Below are 18,448 nucleotides of genomic sequence, written 5' to 3'. Positions count from 1 at the left end.
ATTCTTTTCTTTCCATTATACCTTTAATAGACTAATCTCCAGAATTGTGTCTATTTAAAATATATAATGTGAAGTCATAACAAATAACATGAGATACTGAAAAACACAGACATTTGACTTTTCTGATCTTTACATGTTTGTGTCAAAAATGTGCCATAACAGATTTTAAAGGAGCGTTATGTAACTCTGACACATATTCATATTATATTCAGCGTTAGAAACTGTCTGAACTCTTTAATGAATGTTTCACACTCCTGTCTATATCTACATGTTAACAAGCTACAACATATTGGAAATGTTAAAGGAGTAATATGTACTGTAACTAGGGACACCTAGTGTTAAAAAAAGTGAACTGCAGTCCAATTTGACTGTCTCCCCCTACTCCCTATGGTCGATGTGCAGGTTGCCATGTCGCTAACCTCTCTCCATTTTTCAAAAGCATCTCCAATATTTATCCTAGTTACACCAAGTTTCTGTTTGTGGAGCTTATTAGAAAAATGCAGAGGCTTCTGAGCGAGAGTACAATCAGTTATATCCAAACCAGTTCGCCTGTCCAATTTCATTGCTGCAACACCTGTAGTTTTGCGGTTTGCATTGTAAACTAAGGGGTGTCCAAAACGGCCGACTGGGGATGCCTTAAATCCTCATACCTTCTCTGGTCAAAACAGATACAGAACATTTTGGACCAGAATCAAAACTTAGAAGGACGACTGGCTGCTGCATTGTTTGTGATAGAAGCCAGCACTTCAACATATTATGATTCCTTAATGTCTGATGATATAGTAAGGTCGTTTTATGATTTAATTAAGTAGATATCTTACGCGTTCGACCTTTAAATTTCCATTCATTTTATTTTTTTTAACTGTTAAAATCGATATTATATTAGCTTTAAGTTCAAGTTCATTCTGTTGTATAGTATGTTGTAGATCCTGACTGATGAAGTATATTTGAGAGCGATTACAACACCGATTGTTGAGGGGTGAGTTCACCGTCTGTGTAACGGTTACATTTTTGAGTTGGAATTTAAATATAATTTTTTTCTTGTGTTTTTCTGGAGTTTTGCTCTATGACTATGCAAAGATACCCTGAAAGTTTCCATCCTTAAACATTGTTATATAAAATTATGATTACCATAGCCAACCACCTTTAGTTAGCTATATTTGTTGCAGACAGTGGGAGTGTAATACACTTCAGAGTCAGCGCCCTCTGCTGGACAAACTATGTGATGACACTTTCATATTCACAAATAACTCTTTTTCTCCAACATATTCAGTTAAGTTTGAATATTTAATATTGCAGCATATCTGAAAACATAAGCAGAAATTGATTGATCTTTGATTGGTCCATATCAGCCAATAAAAGGCAAATCCACACAAACGTTGAGCACTGGAATTAAAAATTCACCTCATACTTGTGACTATAATGTTATGTTGATATTTGTACTTTTCAGGCCTCTAATACGACTTCTACATCTTATTCATATTCAACTTAATGACTAACTGGTGCATCTTGGTTTCGATTTAGAAAACACTGTCTGAGTCACTACTGCATCTCAAACAATGACACATTGTGTAATCAGGGAACATGACAAAAAGACTCTGACAAGCACCATGCAGAATGACAAACAAGACAACTACCAGGGGATCAGTTGTCAGGTAGTCATTTAATATTGGATAACACTGACTAAAAGGCACTTTGCAGAAAATCTGTTTAACACTACAAACTCCTGTAAAAAAAAAAAAAAAACATCCACAGAGGGAATCTATCACAGCACAAAGTCTAATCGAAAAAAACAAAACATACTGGCTTTAACTGGCTATAGTTTTGCAAGGAGTTACTAGAACCCTTTTCACACATATGGAAATCTCCTGAAAAACTCCAGAGATTAGGCTACCCGGAGGGGCTTTAACACCCGGAGTTTCTCCAGCCAGACCCCTAGTATTTTTTCCACAGAAAGTCCGAGTGAGCTGATGTGAGAACACCGCAGCATATTCTCCGGAAAATTCACCTCGAGCCAATAGAAAGAGAATGATGTTTATATACAGTGACTGCCTAAAGTGTCTGCACGTGACCTCTACGATCTCTGTGCACGTAATTTAACGGCTGCATTATGTTTTCTGTTCGTCAGTATGTTGTTCTCCTCTCTTTTGTGGATGTTGTCATTCCATTGGACTACACATAGCATTGATATAAAGGCAAATATTCTCATTATAGCGTTGTGTAGCGGACTCTGTTGCTTCGGCCGCTACTTCCATGTTTTTTATTTACGTCACGTCTTACCTCAGGAAATCACCCGACCCCCCTCCCCTCTGACAGGGAAAGTCCCCCGCTGTGAGGAGCATATGTGAACGGAGAATCTCCGGAGCGGTCCTACTGTAATTATCTAGATATTATCCGGAGTGCATATGTGAAAATGGCTTAGGATTACGTCCACGCTCCCTGTGTGTGTGTGTGTGTGTGTGTGTGTGTGTGTGTGTGTGTGTGTGTGTGTGTGTGTGTGTGTGTGTGTGTGTGTGTGTGTGTGTGTGTGTGTGTGTGTGTGTGTGTGTGTGTGTTTCTGAGAGTGACTTGGCCTTTAGACGCTGATATCATTATCCTGCTGTCCCTGCAGTAGCACTGCTTGTTATTCAGAGGTGACATTCCAACTTCTCAGCCTGTTCAAGTTTGTTTTAGACACAGCTCCAATGTAGGTCTCTTTCACACTCCGCCATTTCACTTCTGTTTTTATTTACAAGAACAGCTAATCCAGGTGAATTCTAATAAAACGCAGTACTTGTACTTTTGAAAATGAAATCTTACAGGTTTCATTCAAGTGAAATAAAACAAACACATTGCACAGAAATCTATCTGGGGAGGTCTTAAACAAATCTGCTGGGTGTAGCTTTTTGTCACTGTTTTGTAGAAAACTTCATATTCTCAGTGTAAAGACAGATTCAAACAGAGTATAATAGAGTGAGTGATTCAGTCGGACTTTAATACTTGACTCCAGTTGTTATTTGAAATGTGTAAGATGAGTTAAATGACATGAAAAAAGTGCATAAAAAAACCTCATTGCACAACTGACAACCATTAACCTTTATACCTTACACACACACACACCCCATGCAACACAACAGTAATGCAAAACAAACAACTTCAATATTTCCATACTTTCTTTCTCCAGATGAGGATCATTTACTAAATCAAAAACATCAAACTTAAAGATAAAAATACAGACCGAAAGAGTTATTTTTATCCACCCCAGCTGAGACAGTAATAGGCAGAAGGGCAAAACTTGGCTTTTTGTAAACCTCAGCACTTCACTTCCCATGCTCAGTGTCCAAGTGCACCAAAGTCACTTTGTTCTCCACAAACTATAAACACTAACACCTGCTGAGGTTGCCTTTAACGGAGGAGAGTAGAATGCTTTTTTATGGCATGTTAACTGTGTGGTTAGTATTTATATACAGTGTTTACATCCAGGTGATAAGTAACAACTAGTGTTCATGTTGCGGAATGCTCCCATGTCCTTGTCCATGAGGAACAGAGCTACACAGGGTTTTTAATCAGAGATGGCTGTGGCTCAGAGGTAGAGTCAGTCTTCTCTCAACCGGTTGGGGGTTGGATTCCCAGCTCCTGCAGATACATGTCCGATGTGTCCTTTAGCATGGCACTTAATCCCAGATTGCTCCCTCTGCTTTGCATTTAAAATGTGTATGAATGGGGTTAGCTAATACTGACGGCCACTTTACACAGCAGCCTCTGCCATCAGGGTGAATGGGTAGGTGTGACCTGCGGTCTAAAAGTGTTTTGAGTAGTCAGAAGACAAGAATAGCGATAAACAAGCTCAACTCCACGCATGATGAACCCCCCTTTAGGCCCTATCGATCGGAAGTAAAACAATAAATAGAAAATAAGGGTGGAAGGGAGGACCAACTGTTGTTAGTGATCGTTCTGATCATAGATGTCACGCTTGCTTGTAATAGTGGCTGGTTGCTGATTTCTGTTAAATGTTAAATGTGGGTTAGGTGACGTAGAAAGTCAAGAGCTGGGTCACCAGTGATGTAAATATTGACACTCCCTCTGGCTGTAACAATTGATCCTGACTTTCCTACCAAAGGGAGGCTTATGCAAAAGGATTTTCCAACTTCACTGCTCTTCTTCATGTCTCCCTTTTAGTATTGCATGATGTCGTTGAAACAAATATTCATCTTTTCTTTTCATCGGAATTCTGTTTCTTTGCCTGCAACATGACATGACCTATCAAAGACATTTTAAAGGCAGCTAGCCGGAAAAAATGGTGTCCCATAAATTCTGAGTGAACAGATTGGGCTACGAGCACACAAACACAAACTGACATTTCTAAAGTGGAATAACAGAAATAGAAAATGCTGAAACAAGCAAGTCACAGACCCCCTCAGAGTCTCTTCCACCCTAGCTAAGTATGAAATCAACAGACAGCTTGTTTCACAGCCAGACATAAAAAAGATGGACTGACCTGTGGTCTGATGTGAAGTGGTGTTGTAACTAAACAACACTTGATGGAGATACCACCAGATGCATGTTCTCTCCGTCTCAGCTCTGTTCCTGCAGCGGAGCTGATTGGTTTTCACTTTATTCAATGTGGGCTCCAGCAGTCCAGGGCCCTCCGTAGCTGATACGCAAGGCTTCTATTTTTGCGGGATGCCGGAGCACGACGTATCAAATTATCACAGAAAAGAACAAGCAGGACACAAAATGTCTGTATGTGTGTTTGTTTATATGTTTGGTTTATATAGAGTTTTATACCACATTGTATCATCTCGCACTGTCGCAAGTTAGTTTGTTAAATTACCACGGGTATTCCTTTGTCTCGGTACTCCAGCTGTCCGGCTGTGCTTTCCGTGCTGGGCACTGAGAACGCAGCCGGTGGGTGTTGACAGGCGAGGGTGCACGGAGCTGTGATGGAGAGGAGCGGACACGCAATGCACACATATCTGGAGCAAGTTTGGTGTTACATATACAGTAGCAGCCTCAGCCATCTGTGTGTAAATGGGTAGGAGCGACCTGCAGTGTAAAAGCGCTTTGAGTAGTCAGAAGACGAGAAAAGCGCTTTACAAGCTCAATCCATTTACCATTTTTATCATTTGATGCCTTAAAACAGTTAATGCCTCTGGATAATTGTACTTCTGTAACTGTCGAGATTGAATAAATGGGTTTAACTGCTCAACTGGGAGAAAAACAAACAGATATGTTTCAGAAGTGAAAACTAATTGAAAATCATTCGGTTGCCTCAATGTTATAAATAAATGTCTTTTCAACTGCGAAAACAGAGAAAAGGGAATATCTGTTATTACACCTTTTTTTGCTTAGGAGGCTGAAGAGCATGACTAACTCCTGCTCTTAATTGAACTGACATTATTTCGTTCAGGTGAGTTTTACTTATCCTTGAAATAATTATAACATCAAGGAAGCATATTCCTTTGAGAAAATAAATCTGCTCAAATTACACGATAATTATCTCAGAATTCTCGTTTTTTACTGAATTAACAAGATACTTGTTCCTCATATTACCAGCAGAAGCTATCATGTGACCACTTAAAGCAGCCAACATTCCCAGACAGTTTAGTTTCGGTTTGGGTTTCACACATTAGGATACTTGTGACATATAAAAAATATTTGTATCAGTATGTAGACTTTGCACAGGCAACTTTGGTCCTTGCATTTCAGACTCATCCCCCACTCTGATGTGTCTGGATCACCTCTGCTGATAAGACCTGCTTCACTGATATAATGTGATGCATCTCAAATGTTAAAAGGCTGGCTATATGATAGCTCAAGAGCAATAAGACAATTGCTAAAAATACTGGATCCTCAGTGAGTGCAATTGTGTTGTGCCAAGAAATGCAAGCACCTAACTCATGATTCTGAAAACATTATCACTTTAATTCAGGAAAACAGAGACTTTTATTTTCTTGCATGACAATGGAATATGCTTTCATTGCTTCCAAGCACCATTTTTTTTCAACCTTCAACACTTTTTTGCCCAATTGTACACACACACACACACACACACACACACACACACACACACACACACACACACACACACACACACACACACACACACACACACACACACACACACACACACACACACACAAAATTAGGGAACCTGTTTTCAAGGGTGAATCATTTTGAGATATCACTGAAAACTTCCTTTTCGATAGGCAAAACTTTATTTCAATAACTAGATTGACCTACTCTGCTTAAATGAGAAAGATAGACAATGAAAACTAATATTCTGTATTAAAATAAGAAAGGGCAGTAAGATGAGTTACTAACTGAAAATCTGTATTCTCTTTTTGCAAAATTAAAAGACACAGTACAGCAGTAGGTACTGACATTATGTTCAGCCCTACAAGTATATGGACCATGAGTAGACCTCAAATCAGATCAAACGGCTGATAATCCCTATGTCTAATAACTTGCTTATGATGCTATCACTGTTCCTGTTCGACCCATATGGTTACGTCAACACTCAAAGACAAGTCGACAGGTCCTTTTGTCACAACCCAGCCTGAGGAAATAAATCATAGCCCTTCTGTTTGCAATCTCAGCAACACCTCTCTATAAACGTGGAAAATAGGAAAGATGTTACAGTATTTGTTGTCATTCATTATGAGCATTAACTTACGATGGACTCACTCTTATCCACAGGGTAAAAACAAAAACAGACCATTTGAACTGTGGATCTAGCCATTACTACTGATAGTTAGTTTCAGTGGGCAGTGTTATTACATGCCTTTCACTACGTCTGCTTGGTGGGCATTCTTAACCAAAGGTTCAGCAGAAGCAAAGGGCAGACTGGGGGCGTGCGTCCAGGAAGCTGACGCACAAGACACTAATGCTGTCTCTGGGTTCTGTCTACTCTAAGGGCCTCTGACATTTGGTGTTTGTTGGAAAACCAGTTGTGGACATGATAAAATGCTGGGAGGAGCCCGAGGCTTATTCCTCTCCTAGTGTCACCCTGTCTCACTGTGCCTGTCTCTCATTTTCTTCATGTCATTACTTCAATCCTAATGGCATTTATGTTTTATACTTTTGTCTTTTCATTATAATATCTCTGTATTATTGACTAAGAAATCATTTCAGCATTTCTCTGGAGACATTGTACAGGCACACCTATTCTGAGCAGGCCCACCAGTTTCAGCATGTTACGCAATAGACACTTGAACATCCTCACTCGGGCACAACCAACACCAATGACTTTCAGAACACATATTATTATGCAACATTATCACAATCAATCAGTCAATCTTTATTTGTACAGCACCAATTCATATAAATGTTATCTCAAGTAACTTACCAAAAGAGCAGATAAAAAGCAGATCAAATACCTTACTCTTTGCTATGTTACAAAGACCCAGCGTTTATCCATTATGAGCACAGCACAGATCAACATTTAGCAGATTTACAGAGGCAAGAAAAAAAACGTTGTTTTAAGAGGCAGAAAACTTGGTGAAAACCAGACTCTATCAGCCATCTACCGAACTGTGCTGGGCTCCAAAAATATGATAGAGGGAGATGCAAGAAGAAGGATAGTGACAAACAGGGAGGGGGCCAGCAGCGGGACGTCCCAACCAACGATCCAGAGGAACCTACGAGAGCTCAGGAGCTCCCAGGAAAAGATGTTGTTCGTAACTTACAAAGTACATAGCAAATTAATTACAATTCTTGTGTGGAAAACTTGAATGGGCAAAGGCATATGAGGGCAGTAAGCTTTGTGTTTTCCTATGAAAGGAGAATGTCAGGGTAATAAGCTACTGTTCTTAGCAATAAAAACATCATCTTTAATTAGACACTATGGAACAGTAACAGGTTGTTAAGTCATTTGATCAAAGTAACACTGCAGGTCACTCTGTACAATTCCCTTGGACCATTGTTGTGCAAGTTACTTAAAATTGCAGTCAACCTATCACAGAATCAAACAAGGACAGATAATGTACGGGAAACCTATTTTTTATGTTCTTCTGTTGTTTTCCTCTTTTCCCTTTGTAATCAACCTCTGTCTCTTATAGGCTGTGGTTAAGTGGGTTGCAGAGTTGGTCAGCACTTAACCAGAGGATCAGGGGTTTGATCCCCAGCTGCTGCAGTCTCATTTTGGGTCCTTGGCACTGACCCCCAAATTGCCCCTGCTGCTGCGTCAGTGGAATGTGAATTTTTATGAATGGGGTTTGTTGATACTGATGAACAATTCACGAAGCAGCCTCTGCCATTAGTGAGAACAAAAGTGGTGTGAATGGGTAAATGTGACATGTCATGTAAAAGCGCTTTGAGTCGTCAGATGACTAGAAAAGCATTATACAAGCTCAAATCCATTTATCATCTTTAAAATCCTCTGTATCTTCTCTAAAAAGTGCCCCACCCTTTCACCTCTTATGTTCAATTCCCAGATGAGAGGGGATAAGTTCAGGAGGAGAAAAAAAGAAAGGGAAGAGGGCGTAGAGATGGGAACAAAGACTCCAAGAGAGCAGCTGAATATAAAGAAAGAGAAGGGAATATGGAGCAGAGAGCGAGAGATGGAGAGAGGGATCGGCGGAGGCGAGCACTGCAGCAGCCAGACAAATCTCAGCGATGAGGTGTGAGGATTAGCTGTATCTGAAGCAACACCCCCGCTATGCTCTCCAAATGAGTATTATCTCCCCCTCAGCCCCGCATTGGCACAGGAGCAGCAGCTCATACAATACCATGTTGTCAGGGCTGAAAGGCCTCTCCACATTATCTTCAGCAGGTGGCAAGCAGCCGGGAAGAAAAAATACGCAGCTATTTGGTGATAGGTTTGTCTGACTATGCGATGAGGAAACATGTATTTGGACAGAGTTTTTGGGAAAGAAGAGGAGATCCTCCAGACTCTTCTTACAGTGATAGACAGTAACTTAACGTTACAACATATTATATGCTAAGTGTTAATTCTGGGCTTTGCTTCTTGTTGTGATGTGTTGCTGAGGTAAGAAATAATGAATTAATTAGTTGAAACAACACAAGAAAACAAGGGGAAATAAGGCTTTAGATGCTAAGAGAACATTTAATCTTTATTCCCAACTTTACTCATGACTAGATAAATGTATAAATGTAGAGTAAAAAGCTTTCTTTTTTTCCCACAGCTAACAGGGGATGTTCAGATGTTACATCATTTTTATTTTAATGAGAAAGAAAGTGTGTTGACCGATGTTAGTTAGGAACAAATCTGTTTAGTCAGAGCTTTTAGTATTTTGTCTGGACATGGCATTACCTTCTGTTTGCAGCCTGCGTTGTCTTATTAAGCTTTATTGTCACAAGTTGGAATCATTAAAAATGATGCCTGCAATCTTAAATGATGGGAGAAATAATTTATATAAAGTAAATTTTAGATAAAATATTGTTTGGATTTGATTTCTACAAAGATAAAAAGCTTATAGAGTATTTAATAATTTGTTGGGATCTTTAAATTAGATCCTATTTAAAGTACAATACCTTATTAAAGGCTTTATATGCGATTTTTCACACTTAAATGTAATAGAAATCAAGTATATCCTCTGAAAATAACTCTGTGAGTCATGACTGTCTACAATGGGTGTAACACCCGAGTCCCACTGTCTGTGATGTTTTCAGAGTTTTCCGAGTCCTATCTTCACTTTGTTTACATCGCCCGGACTGCCGGCCGGCTCCTCCCCTCGCGTATAAAAGTTGTTTAATTGGGGGACTAGAGAAAAGAAGAATAACATACTGTACTCACTGCTTAACTGTGTTTCTAGATCACGCTCATTTCAGGTAAATTTACATGCAGTGTGAAGATACAAACATAATAAAGATCGCTAGCATTAGCATGCTAACACAACAATGCAGTGCAAGTTGTTTTGCTTTCATGCTGGTGCTCAAGGGCGACATCTGCTGGATCAAAATTTTGTATATAAAGCCTTTAAAGTTTAAATGTAAAGTATATTTTGTGTATATTATAGCAATAAATGATCTTTACAAAGTATGGTTTATTACTTTTTAGTTAGGGCTGTCAAACAATAATATTGTTTAATCACGATTTTTCACTGAATGTCAATAGTTAACCGTGATTATTCACGTTTTTATCACTTGTAGGAAATGCCCATTTTTCGTATTTAAAAATATAAATTGTAATGCTTTTATTTTGATTTTTTGTACTTTCTGCTGAGAATGCTTTACTTGCTGTTTGAATTCAACCCTGCTTTTATTTTGAAATAATGTAAAAACCATCTGGTAGATCGAAGGTTACAACATTGAAGAGCCCATATTATGCCCTTTTTGGGGTTCGTATATTTAATCTATATACCTAGTTTTGTACGTTCACAATAGATAAAGTCCGAAAAAAGTGTCTGTTTTCATGTACTGCTCCTCCTTGGAGCCCACGTGGGCCAAGTCTGCTCTGATTGGTCTGCTGATCCGCTCTGTCGTTATTGGTCAGTTGCTCAGCAGGCTTCTCGGAAATTTCAACATGAGCTGCAGGGCTTGCCACAACGAGCCAATGGGCTTAGATCAGTGATCTCACACTGACAATGACGCCGCACTGACAAATTTTTATGGAGGGGGGCTAGAATCGAGCGTTACATGCGGCTAATGCTACAGCTAACAGGAGGACGTAGGAGAAGCCGGGTTTCCGCGGACTTTGAATTTTTGCACATAGATGTGCCTAAACATGCACAGGACACTTGGAAAACACACTAAAGGGCATATAAAACCAGACAAAGCATAATATGGGACCTTTAACTAAACAATGGAAAAAGGAACTTGTAGTGGATCAAAAACGAAAGGAAAATAACTAAAGGAAACAATAAAAAAAGTGACATGTTTGATGTCACAAGGTGGATATTATGACTCGTCAAATGAGCTGTCTAGGACCTTTCAGACCTTAATTGATTGCAATTAACTACTGCTGACAGCCCTATTTTTTTTTTTTAAATATTCTATTGCAAAATTAAATGCAGCCTTGTTTTCTAACATGTATACGACATCACCTGTATGAAAACATTATAAGTGTTGCATTATATAAAGATGAAACTAGGATTGCTTGAAGGATTGGGAAGAAATATAGGAAGAATAATTATCATTACCACATAAAAATGACTTTTTAGCCACATCCATGACTGAAAAACGGAAACTCAAAATGTCATTATTTATTCATCCACTTTGAAACATTTGTCGCATGCAAGAGCACCTTGGGGTGTCCAGAAAGAGCCTTGGCAGCACATTGAGGTTCTATCAAAGGTTAAGCAATTCAGTTGGTAATGACATTTTATTCATTAGAATTCAATTGATTGAGCCAGTTTCCCCAAATAGTTCATTTTAGAGCGTGTTGATTTTCACATGACATTTCAAAGCAATCAATGGTTTGACAATAGTTTGAATTATTTTGCAATACAGGCGACAATCAAATTAATTAATTAGAAGTATTATGTAAAGAAAATATAATCATTATCATTATTTATTCTGCAGGTGACAGACAAAGAGCGATATTACACAACAACATATGATGTAACAAGTTATCTGCTACAGGACGAGTTTCAGGCCAATGAACAGACAGCTCACAGAACAGCATCAATATCACACGGCATGATCGATTGTTAGCTCAATTTATTTCTCTTCTCTGTATATGACTTCTATCTGTTTGGAAACTGTCCGTCCAGTAATGGACTGTAATTCACCCCACATTATGAAAAGGAATTTTTAAAATGTATAAATATAAATAACATTATCACAATACTTCAGTACATTTTAAATGCTTTCAAAAAGAGTATTTTTAAGATTCAATAATTAGGTCATACATTATTAAACTCCAGAAATGGAGTAGAATCCCAGTTTGTCTGTTGACAAATATGGCGCAAACCTAGTATACTGATGGACCATGTATGTTCAATGGCCTAAATTGTGGACCAATAGTTGCACTGTTAGTCCAGTAAGTCAGTGATAGTGTATTTAGTTTATTTATATGTTGAATAACCATCTGCATTTTTCTGTAGTGGTTCAAGGAACTCTTGTTCTGGGAATACACTGAAATCACATGACATAACTAAAGTATTTTGTAAAAAGAAACTAAAAATGTCACAAATGTATAGTTGCAGGAGCAATATGTTCCACTCATACTCTTGTGTGTTTCATGACGTAACTATTGATGTGATCTAGTGCAGGGTTGCCAGGTCTGTGTGACTAATCAAGCCCAATAGCCAATCATAAATAGCCCTATACAAGCCCAGCGGCTAATAAAACGCGCCCAACAAATCAGCCCAATGCCAAAATTCAAAAGAAGCCCATAAAAACTTGGCCACACCATGTTTGTTGCCTTTAAAGTACAATTGTTTTGCTATCATTGTCAAATTTAATGCAATATTTACAAAATAATACCATATATGGTCAGCACACCAGCTCTAAAATCAACTTTCCCTAAAAAGACCTATCATGTATTTCAAATATAGCTATAGTCAGGGCTTGAAGGTGGTACTGGGGTGGTGGTATGGCTGAGTAAGAGTGCAGTACTGGTTCAAGTCAGAGTGATGACAGAGCTGAGTGAGAGACTGGAAATCTTGCAGGCTGAATAGACTCCTAATTGGAAGAATGTGTTATCAGGTGATTGTGACAAGTGTGAAATCTGTGCAGCTCGAGTTGACTACCCAAACTATAGCTTGCTCGCTAAGCATCCAATAATCCTTTGCCCTACTCGCATGTGGCATCTAATACAAAGTGAATGCGGCGCGACAATTGTTGCGTATAGTGGGGCAGGGCAGTGACTCTATTAATTTCCTGAACGGCTTGCCATATATGTGTGTGTGTGTGTGTGTGTGTGTGTGTGTGTGTGTGTATATATATATATATATATATATATATATATATATATATATATATATATATATACTGTATATACTATATTGCAGCCTTTGAGCTTCATAGGCCAAAAATGATGTCAGAGGAAAAATGTGAGTGTCATCAATCACATCTCCCAGACTACAAAATGTGTGGGCTTGTTTGTAGACTTACTTTTAAATTGTTGTGCAGGACTTCAAGCAAGTTAATCACTAGCTGTTTCCTCACTCCTTCAATTACGTGCTGTATATCTCTGTCTACCCACTAACAGACACTCACACTTAATGAAATCCACAGAGGCCAATTTACAGCATAGCAGGCTGATGAGTCATAATAGTAATATCAGCGGCTCAGTCTTCCCAGTGGTCAGACTGTCTGCCTGTATACTGGCAGGAGACACTCACTGGGCATCTGTGGTGTTACGGCCCAAAATATGTGCTTTTCAGACTGGATCAATGTGGGGGACTTGTCGATGGGGACAGGTCTTTGTGTATGGTTTAAAATGTCAATCTCTGCCTATGTTGTGATTGTGGCTGTCGTATAGTAGGTCTGTGTGTGCAGGAGATACATGGTTCACAGAACAGATATAGATACTCAAAGTAAATTACAAGCATAATTCATTTTTGATGATTTTGTTTGTACACATAGTACAGCTGGTCTTCCCATTAGTTTAAAGGCTAATTGACAATAAAGGTACTGAACAAATGGAAATTGGGAGCCGATGGTGGGGTTAAATGAGCAGTTAGAAATCCTCAATTGAGGTGTATTTGTTGGAAATGGTCTCCTGCCTGCCTGTCTACCTTGTGCTATTTGTGTATTTTAGCTCATTGTTCCTTTACGCAGTAATGTGCATGCTTATGTTAATGGACTACTATAATGTTATTCATGGGGTGAATCCACATCACCCAACCAGCCGTCTCCACATCACATCACATAAGCACCATTCACAAGCTAACTGGTACGCCCCCCGCTGTGCTGCCAGGCTCTATCTGCCAATCAGATCATTACCCGATGCCCTGCTCACGCCAGTGGTTCGTTATGCCAGACAGACAAAAGGAAAATGCACGTCACAACAACTTCCGATGCTACTAGCTTAGCTACACAGCAGCTGGAGACGGAGCAGTTTGCAAACAATTTACACTTAAATCGTTTGTTTGTTCGTTTATTTACATTATGTGGTGTGCAGGGCACAGTTTTGCCATTTAATGGGGTATTCAGGAGCAGTCTTGTTTTTATTTTAATATAGTTTTAAGTAAAATACGGTAATTTTAAAGCTTCAGTACGATATTGCTGTATATTCCATCTGGCAACACTGATGACCCTTAATAGCCAAACTCCCCATATCCTCTATCCCCCCTCTATGTTTTTGGTCCAGAGAGTCAATACAGTGCTGTTAATTGCCCTCCTCCTTTTCTCACCTGATGTTTTCTGTGAGTGCAAGCTTTTGTGTGGACGGGGTGTCCCTTGGCATCTTTGAGAGTGTGTGGCACTTCTGGTGATGTTAGAACATGAGGAAACACTCACTGCTACCTCCCCACCATACCTGCTTCACCTCGGGGAGCTCTGGTGGGTTGCTGCTGTTCCTGTATTTTCTGTGCTTGTCTCAGCACATTTGTTCAGCCAATTAACCAAATGTCATCCCAACTGCAATATACCATGTGAAGGTGCACCTTGCTTTGGAAGGTAAATTGAGATGACACTTTTTTTATTCATGTTACACTCTGTCTATTCAGTGGATGGCATCTACCTACACTAGCGCCTGGATTGCCTGTTTAAAGGAAAGGTTTCATTGATGCTGTCAGTAAGCGTATGCTCATAGTGAAAGTGTTTCACAATGAAGAGCTTTACTCTTCAGTGGTGTTTGTGTTGATTAGGAGCTTTCAGGAGCCTCCCCTTCAAATATCAACAATAGATAGTCTAATTAAATGTGTAAAATATGAATTGTGAAACTTTGTGCACGTCATTAAACTGCTTCATTGTGTTTTTTGTTCCCCTATATGTTCCTCCCTGCTCTTTTGTTGATGACATTAATATGTCTAACTACAAGTATCACTGATAAACTAGAAATATATATTTTTTATATATATATGATGCTTTGTCCGCCACTATTACGCACTTCCTTCTACGTATGTACTTTCTCCTGAGGCCCCCCAATTCGACAAAGATCGCCTCTCACTTTGAGGTGCATGTGTAGCAAGCAAGTAAGTTAGATTCCAGGGGTAGCATGTCTGAAATTTTCTAGAAATCTTTGATAGAGTATCTGTGAAAATGGCTTAAGTAAGTCCTAAAACTTTTGGTTTGTCTAAAATTTCTCCCTGGGGAACAGCACTCTACGCCCCAGACATGCTTTTTCCTATGATCTTGCACTGCTGTAAATAAGACAACAGATGCCCAACCGTCACTCCTGACCGTTTAGCTAACTGAGTTTCCAATGACACAACTGAAGGTTTACAAACTGTAGAGATGCTAAGAAAGTCTTATCAACTCTTAATTGAAGCAGTTAGCATCATCATGTTGTCTCTATTTGGTAAAACTAATTTGACATTTACTTATAACTCTGCACGCCTACAGTATTGCAATTTTCTCTTAGAACTTAACTACAAACACAAGTATATCTCTCAACCCAGTTGAGTTGATTTAAGTGTTTTATATATAGTTGTGTGTTAAAATGCTTTAATTCACCTTACATAACTGTCACATTTAATCACTGTAGATGACTGTGACTGCAGTGAAAAAGCTGGTCTCAGTAAGTTGTGTGGCTGAATCAGCCTATGAGAGAAAGACCATATCTAATTTGTCTGACAGTGAACAAGATAATTCATAAACTTTGATCTGAGCGCTTTTGACATGTGTCGACAGACATTAACTGATTCAACATGACACAGATACGTCAGAAAAAATGCTGCCATCTGTCAGCAATATAATGATGGGGTCTCATCTGTTGACCTTGGACTTCCATGTTATTTCCATAGACTGTATAAAACATGGAATCAGTGATGTCACCTATTGGTTTCTGAAAAGGAGTTCTGAAGCCCCACAATGGCACTCGCCAAATTGAAAACGCTGTCTCGAACTAACTTTTGGTTAATCAAAGTACAAGAAAAGAGGTGGAGCTGAGGCAGGCCTTTCTAACCTCCTTGCAAACAGCTACAAGATGCCCCCTTATCGTGCCCCTAATTATGAACACCTCTTAGACCTGATATAATCAAAACAGATGAGTAATTAAATAAAGAATATGACCTAGCATACAGTGTGTACCAAGAAAGACGTGAGCTATTCATGAGCAAATGCAGGTTCTTTTGAACCAGGCTGTAAATATGTTGTATTCTGCTGTAGAAATTGACACCAACACATGGGTGTTAATGGGACTTCTGAGGCTTATGGACCCAGCCTCAAGTGAACACTCGCATTAGCTTTAGTTTTCAACACCAAATGTCGTTGCCTGGTTTTTCTAATCTCAGAGTTGTTCATGTCGCATTGTTCTCTGTTTAAGAAAATAATGCACATATACATTTTATTTAATAGTTGATAGTACAGTATGCATTCAGATGAGACCGTAGTCTCCATGAAGTCACTGTAAACTTTTTGTAGGATACCTGACAAACGAGATTGTGTTGATTGTGACATTGTCACACTCTGAATATGTAAATATAAATCAGACTGTCTGATCAAGTTATCGCCATATGCAGATTGAACAAGACAAGTTGGATAGCTGAGAGTGTTTTGGCAAGCTTTCCATCAGTTTGAGGCTTCCGTCTAGCCAGTCAGACTGTGGTGAGCTAAGTAGGTCATCACGTTCATGAGCAAAAAATAAACGCATACAGAGCAAGTAAAGAGTCTAAGAGGAGCTCAGGGTTGAGACTCAGGGTAGGGGCACATTCTGATTTAGTTTTCCCTGAGAAAACTTTGATGTGACAGAGATTGCTGTGCATAGTAAGGATGGGGAGACTACCCTCAGAGATATTGGTTTGTTCATGGGTACTTTGTCCAAAAGCATGTGAAGCAGTTTCTCTACAGAAGGAATGATCAGAGTATTACGGGTGAAATATTTTATTTGAAAGAAAACCAGAAGCCGTAGCTTTGTGCCTGAATGATGGGACAGCAGATTAATCTTAGAAAGAACAATTGGTCTAAGATAAGTGTTGAAAAAGGGGTGGGAGAGGCTGAGTTGTTTTGTTTTGTTTCGTTTGAGCCGTCTTAAGTTTCTTTGTCAAGGACTCTGTCCACTGAAACAACTTAACAAGTATGACCACATGCTCCTGACAACACGGTTACTGAGGTTGAATCAGTTGTTTGGGTAATAGAGTTTAAGGCTAGCTGAGACATAATAATATAGAGAGCCTCAAAAAGACTAGGGCATCATGTGCTGGTGAGGCAAAGTAGTGTGGTAATGTAGCAGCATTGAGGGCTTGAAGAAGGATGTGAAAGGGCTCTATAGTAAGGGTTACAAAAATGTGCAGGGCCATACATCATAGGCATAGAGTGTAAAGTTAAAAATGAAGGTAATTATGAATAAATCCTGCTGCAATTCTGAACACAAGCTACACTTCTTTGCCTCTTTTTGTCTACATGCAGTTAGGTTATTAGTACTCAAAACCAGATGCATGTACTCCAGTATAGTCGTTAAGAGTGTGAGAATTATTTGTCAGTTAATTTCAACGTTTGAACTTGAATAGTTTTGCAGTTATTTGATGAATAGAGATGTTAAGCTGTACACAAGCAATCTAATTTAGTGCAGCTGTGGCTAATAGTAACATTACAGAGCAAATGGAAATAGTAATACTAAAACACTTTAAAGGGTTGTTTTTGGTTAACCATTATGTGGTTGGTTTTATTCTACCATTTTGAAAGCATATAACGGGCTAATTCAGATATTTAACATTCTATGTGTCTGTGTTTCTTAAATATTTTAGAAGAGGCTTTTTACAGAAATTGTTGAATTTGTGATGTTTTCAAGGAGTAAAGATAAAAGTTGTATGTTTTCATGAGTCATGTGATAAGAATGTTGAATTTGTTAAAGTTAACAAATGAAATTATAGATTAGTGAAGTGACCTTTGGACATTTACATTTTGAAGTTTAAACCGACTTAAGTTGAACCGACTTACGCTCACTGGTTATTTTATGACGAAATTGTCATAATATGAACATACAGTAAGGTACATTATGTTCTGAGAAGAATAAATCCTGCAGTAAGGCTGAATGTAAGCAATGATTATTTGCCTATTTTTGTCTATACATAAAGACCACTGCAGGGTTAAGAAACATATTCTTCCCCAGCACCCTTTGGCCAGTTCTGGGAATAACACCTGCACAACTTGCAAGACGACGAAGGTCATGCTGTGAACATGCAGCATAAAGCTATGCGGGCTAAAAGTCAAGAAACTAAGGATACAGAATGAATCATCAGCCCAGCCACTAGACAGTTGAGAAGAAAGTGGAGGAAGGATACAGCATTGGAAAAGAGAAGATACAAGGCTCTACAGGCAGAGGTTAGTCAGTGACTGGGAATGGCGGTACTAGCAGAATGCCTTAGTATGCATTGTTGGATGAAAGTATGGGCGAGGACAGGCTTTGACAGAAACACCAACAAGTTCAAGGCATCTTTGTCAAGGAGAAGATATG

This window comes from Labrus bergylta, chromosome 7 (genome assembly GCF_963930695.1).
Source record: "Labrus bergylta chromosome 7, fLabBer1.1, whole genome shotgun sequence".
In the NCBI taxonomy this organism is placed as follows: domain Eukaryota; kingdom Metazoa; phylum Chordata; class Actinopteri; order Labriformes; family Labridae; genus Labrus; species Labrus bergylta.
The sequence above is the reverse complement of the archived record's forward strand: the minus strand, read 5'-3'. Positions refer to the sequence as shown.